This window comes from Sinocyclocheilus grahami, unplaced genomic scaffold (assembly GCF_001515645.1).
Source record: "Sinocyclocheilus grahami isolate Dianchi unplaced genomic scaffold, SAMN03320097.WGS_v1.1 scaffold2062.1, whole genome shotgun sequence".
NCBI lineage: Eukaryota > Metazoa > Chordata > Actinopteri > Cypriniformes > Cyprinidae > Sinocyclocheilus > Sinocyclocheilus grahami.
Genome location: NW_015507241.1, coordinates 37,418 through 44,070, shown reverse-complemented (window position 1 = coordinate 44,070; position 6,653 = coordinate 37,418).

The following is a 6,653-nucleotide window of genomic DNA, read 5'->3' as shown; positions in this document are numbered from 1 at the left end:
GTTTTATATAATTTGTACACTACTGTGTTGTATGATGCAGTATTTTACTTAAAACTACTGTAAAATAAAAACACTGGAGGTTCTGCCATTGTCAATTGTGTTCTCATTTCTTTTAATTGCCAAATGAGTAACAAAAATTTTTGTAAATATAATATTATAAAACATAAATATGAAACAACAGTTTGTTATCACATCTGTTATAAAGCAGAGCATTAGAACAACTTGCTGAACATGTACTTACAGACTGAATCATAAATTTACTGGAGCATTTCTGTTAATAGGTTTACAGTTTGTATGTAGACATCCAACACATTGGACAAAGGTCCATCAGGTTCTGGCAGACTTCCTACTTCTTGAGCAGTCAACATGCGCTGGAGTTGAACTTCAGGGACCACAACGTCAGGCTGTCGATGACCACATGGTCCCATCCAGTCAACTCCATACTCCATATCAACCTTTAATGACAGATGGGGTTTATTTTCAATTAGTTAGCACAACAAAACATGTAATAATGGGTATAATTCCGCACATCATAGGGGCTTGATTACAGTTCAGTGCCTGAATATCAGTCTATAGGTATAGAAAGATGAAAAAGTATGTACTATGTAGGACAACCAGAAAAAAATAAATCCAAACCTGCATGGGGTCCTGCTGTGCCTCATTCTGATGACGAGTCCACAGTTGAAGGGGGGACTGATTTCCTTCCATTCGCAGTTGGTGGCAGTTCCAGCCACGTTGAAAAAAGTCAAGGTGCTTCTGAATGTGAGGCAGAAAACTCCAGTGTAAAGCATACAGATGAACTTCATTGTCAGGATTTAGAAGGCCTTCTCTCTCAAGATTGGTAAAGATTGTGTAGAAGAGATCAAGCACTCCGGCATAAACATCTCTCCAGAGCCTCTTGATTCTGATTGAAAAACAGATAATTATGTTAGTTTTAAAACCTTTCTATATTACTACACTTGATGCAGTCCTGTGGCCTGCAACATGCACTAGGCACAATTACTAAAGAAGAATACAAGTATTCAAAAGATACTTGGATATACATCATCAGCCAGACAGATATAGGTAATAATGCAGTAGGGAGTTGATATTTTTGGGAAAAAACCCTTAAAGTTCACCCCAAAATGAAAATTTGTCCATCATTTACTCACCTAATTATAATAATATAATAATTCACAATATATGGGTTTAAGTTCACAACACAAACATAAGTGTCAAATCAGCAGGGGTGTGAAGTAACGAATTACAAATACTCACGTTACAGTAATTAAGTAGTTTTTATCAGTAATTGTACTTTTTTGAGTAGTTTAAAAATGTTGTACTTTTACTTTTACTTGAGTACATTTTAAGTGATGTATCGGTACTTTTACGCCATTTGTGGTCGTTACATGCTTATTTTAATTTTATTTTTATCCATCAACGTGAGTGGATAGAGAGTAATAGGTCTCGTGACTTTCGTCAAATCAAATTGTGCATAGAAAACTTTAACCGCCAACTGTTTATCATGGCTGCTGGAAGTGCATTCTTCAAGCATCAATTCTGTCGCATCTTCCTCTAACCTAATATGTTAAGGTAAATTTCAGATTTCTGCTTACTAAATGATTTGTATATATGCTTGCCTATCTACACGGCCTGAAATTTGGTGTGAGGTTGCGGGTATTGCGTACAGTGTTAACTCCCGCATGAGCCACGTTCGGTAAATTCCCCACTTATGAGACAGCCTCGTCTCTTTCTCGCGTGCGTTCTGTAGCGGTCACTTGGATAAGTCGTTGTTGTTTGTGGAACTTGTTGACTTTTGATGATTTTGAGCGCGTGATGCGTGCTGTTGTGTTATGTTATCTATATTCTATTGTGAATAAAATATAAGTTTATGAGATTTGTAAATTATTCCATTCCTTTTTTACTCACAATTTGTACAGTGTCCCAACTTTTTTGGAATTGGGTTTGTAGTTTTTTGGACAAGTACTTTTACACTACTCACACTACAGTTTTTGGAACGTAATGGTACTTTTACTTGAGTATATTTTTTCAGTACTCTTTCCACCACTGCAAATCGGTCATCAAAACGTACCGCTGACAGAATGTTATAAATGACCTTATCCCATGCTGTGCCATCCTCCGACGAATTGTTCTCTCGCATACTCCAAATAAATTAGCTATATCTCCAGTGGTGTGTCCTAAAAGGAGGTGTGCCTCGATTTCATGCGAAGGTAAAAGGTATGGTGGACGTCCCATGTTTGTCTCCATTTCTGAGCGCAGGTGAAGCTGGCCTGCTGCGTCTTGAAGACCGTCGAACACAGCTGGATCAAGGTCTACATCCATATCAGCACTGAGCTGAACTACACCATCGACTAAACGTTCCAAACGAAACAGAAGGTAGTCGCTTGGTGCATGATCTATATCATTTGCTATTAAACGCAAATAATTAGCAATGGTACTTAAAATACCCGCCATATTTAACAGAACTATTATCCACAGTAGAACAGCCGTAACGATATCGATCCTGTTTAACCAATCCTGTATTGAGAGAGGTTAGGACCGCCTACCTTATTAACATATGGACACAGAAATACAGAAATGTAGAAATGTAGGAATGCATAAATAAATGTATAAATACATAAATAAATTTAGAAAAAAATGTAGTATAACACAAATGGTACAAAAATAGCACAATTAAAAATGACACTTTTGACAAAATTATTTATTTATTAATTCATTTATGCATATCTGCATTTATTTATTTATTTAAGCATTTAATTATTTATTTATTCATGTATTTCTGCATTTATTTATTTACTTCAGAATTTAATTAATTATTTATTTACTTATGTATTTCTACATTTATTTATTATGCATTTCTATATTTATTTCTTCATATATTTATTTCTTCATTTATTAATTTATGTATTTCTACATTTATTTATTTATTTAATTCTGCATTTACGTATTTATTCATTTATTTATTTATTTATACTTAAGTCACTTCTCGTCCTCCATATACATATAGTCCACAAGAGGAAAAAATAATAATAATTTAATTTCTAAAAATGACCCTGATTCTAAATACTGTGTTGTTCCCTGAATGATCTACAACTGTTTTTTTTTGTTTGTTTGTTTAGTGATAGTTGTTCATGAGTCCCTTGTTTGTCCTGAACAGTTAAACTGCCTGCTGTTCTTCAGAATAATCCTTCAGCTCCCACAAATTCTTTGGTTTTGCAGCATTTTTGTGTATTTGAACCCTTTCCAACAAAGACTGTGTGATTTTTGAGATCCATCTTTTCACACTGAGGACAACTGAGGGACTCATATGCAACTATTACAGAAGGTTCAAACGCTCACTGATGCTCCAGAAGGAAAAACCATGTATTAAGAGCAGGGGGTGAAAACTTCATTATTATATCATTAAAAATCGATTTAAAGAGACATGTGTGAAAAGTGCAGCACATGGCATTAACTGCAGGCATTTCATTATTTCCCCAGTTATTTCTGAACTTTGCCCAATCTTGGCTGCTCAATTGACCATTCAATGGGACTTTGATTAAAATAGAGCTGAAATACAGGACTGTCTAAGAAAAAACGGGAGAGAATAAATACTGAAAGAAAAGAAAAGACTTACGCAAAAGCCTATTTTGATCAGTTAATGTGATTTCGGAGTCATGTAAAGGATTGCTGTGCTTGTGATAGTGCGCATGTTAACTGAGGGAGTAGGTGTGTTCGACTTCAAGTGGCGCTGCACAGACATATGACATCAAAGTACTGTGAGACCAATTAGATTGCAGACTGCTCCACCTGCTTTCAAACTGCTCTCGTAGCACTTTTATGTCATAAACCGATCGGTCTCCGCAGCGCTGCTTGAAGTCGAACACACCTACTGTGGTTCCTCTCCCTCACTCAAAATCATATAGTATATATGTGTTTTCTGTGTTGACACAAATCTTTTGCGATGTCCTAACAACTGGGATTAACACACAACACGCCAATGTCTGCTAATGCCCAATTCTCGACTCGGCTCATTTGAACAGATTAATTTTTATGAATGGTTAAAACAACTGATTGGCCGAACTCACAAGACGTCACTGTCGGTATCTGTGTATAACAATAATAAATAATTTACTCAGAACACCTCAGAAATAAGATCATAATTTTGACTTAGCCTGTAACCTTAATAATAATAAAAGAGGTGAAACGATCATGACGATAATGATCTGTTAGCTAGCTGCTAATTTTTTTCAGGTGTATGGTAGAAAATTAGTCTATTACATTTACATTTAGTCATTTAGCAGACGCTTTTATCCAAAGCGACTTACAAATGAGTACAATAGAAGCAATCAAAATCAACAAAAGAGCAACAATATGTAAGTGCAAATGACAAGTCTCGGTTAGCCTAATGCAGTACACGTAGCAAGGGGGTTTTTTTTAGGTTTTTTTTAGATATAGATATATATATATATATATACACACACACACACACACACACACACACAAAGAAAAACAAGTAGATAGAATAGAAAAAGTAGAAAGCTAGTGTTTTTTTATATAAAAAAGAAGATAAATAGATAAAGAAGAATTTAAATAAAATAGAAAGTGCTAGAGTTAGAGGGTCAGAACAGATGGAAGAGGTGTGTTTTTAGTCATTTCTTGAAGATGGTTAAGGACTCAGCTGCTTGGATTGATTTGGGCAGGTCATTCCACCAGGAGGGAACAGTTAATGTAAAAGTCAGTGAAAATAATTTTGTGCCTCTTTGGGATGTGCCTCTTTTTTGATATATTAGTTAAAATAAACTTTTTAATGCTACTTTTTAATGCTCTTCAATATTGATATGATTATACCAAAATAATTGTCAGGTCTATCAAATAAGGAGCAACGATATATAGCTAACGGGGAGCTCCAGTAAACACACATACATCTCCAAAGTGGATTTACATACATTCTGAGCCATATACATCTTAAAGGCACTTATTAAATGTCTGTTTAATATATGACAGGGCAATCTTTAAGTATTGCAGATGAGGACATCACAACATGAAATAGACAAGATGTGTGTGTGCTGTTAACATTTGTGTTGGATAAAAAGTGAGTTAACACATCAGCAACTACGATGTAACATGTAAATGTAGTATTGAACACATAAATCACAGAGGTGACTTGAATCATGTCTGGATGTTACAGGGAGACACACGTGTGTTTATCCGGTGCAGAGTGACTGATGAAGGAATGCTACCATCAAAGGCTTTGAGTGAGTATAAGTATACTACAGAAATGAAAAAGAAATATACTTAAATCTTAAGTTGTAGTTTATTGTAATTTCAAATAGAGTTATCACAGCACTTGATTCTTGATTTCTGTGCATTTGCTGCAGAGCTTTTGTGGTGGAGCAGGGCCTGCAAGGCAAGGTGACAGTGGCATTTGTGGAAAAATAGGAATTACCTGAAACAAAAATACTTTGTTTGTATTATGTTTGTGCATTTTTGTAGGATCTGAAATGTCCGCAGACTGATGTGAGCACTGAGGATGGGAAGCTCACAGCAGCATCCTGGAAATGGTACAGTCATCACTGCATCACTCCACCTGCCCTTATTACCTCAGTCCGCACATTTCATTAACTGATATTATACGAACAGAAAACAACAAACTTGACAAAAATCACCTTTTGTGTTCAGAAAACACACACACTGGTTTGTAGTAGGGACTCTCCATAGGCGTAATGGTTTTTACTGTACAAACTGTATTTCCTATCACCCTACACCAACCCTACCCCTAAACCTACCCCTCACAGGAAACTTTCTGCATTTTTAGATTTTCAAAAAAACTAATTCTGAATGATTTATAAGCCTTTTGAAATATGGGGACACTCAAAATGTCCCCCTAAATCACCTTCTCGTTGTAATACCTATGTCATACCCATGTTATTATACAAATTTGTGTCCTCATAAATCACAAAAATGCACACACACACAAAGAGAGATCAAACAATGTGAAGTTGAGTGAACAATGACTGAATTTATATATTTGGTTGAACTAACCCTTTTTAAACCTTGAAATGTATGTATGCATGTATATTATAGTAGTACCTGAAGAAATATGTTTTAAGAAATTAGCAGCTTTGAGCGTTTTTTCTGAAAGTGTACAGAATTTACAAAAATCACATTTACATTTATACATTTGGCAGATACTTTTATCTAAAGAGACTTACAGTGCATTTATTACAGGGACTATCCCCCTGGAGCAGCCTGGAGTAAAGCGCTTACTCAAGGATACACTGGTGGTGGTGGCTGCGGAGATCGAACCAGCAACCTACACTCTAAAACCAGCACTGGGTTAAAAAAGGACAAACCCAGCTATTGGGTTGTTTTGACCCAGCGGTTGGTAGAGGAGTGAAGTCCAGGGGTCAGAAAGTAAAAGTCCTGCCATATGTTTATTCCACCCAAGAACTAAGCAGCTGATTTCACCAGAGGAGGAACCAAGTCATTCCTTTCAAGTCACAAGCAAGTCTCAAGTCAAATCCCAAGTCCTCAAAGAGTTCAAGTTAATGGGAAAATTATTCATGTGTTCAAGTGATTAATTAGTCAAGTGACTAATTAAATGATGATTGTGAATTAGTGATGAACACCTGCTGTTAACAATCAACATCATTGAAGAAAAGAGAAACACA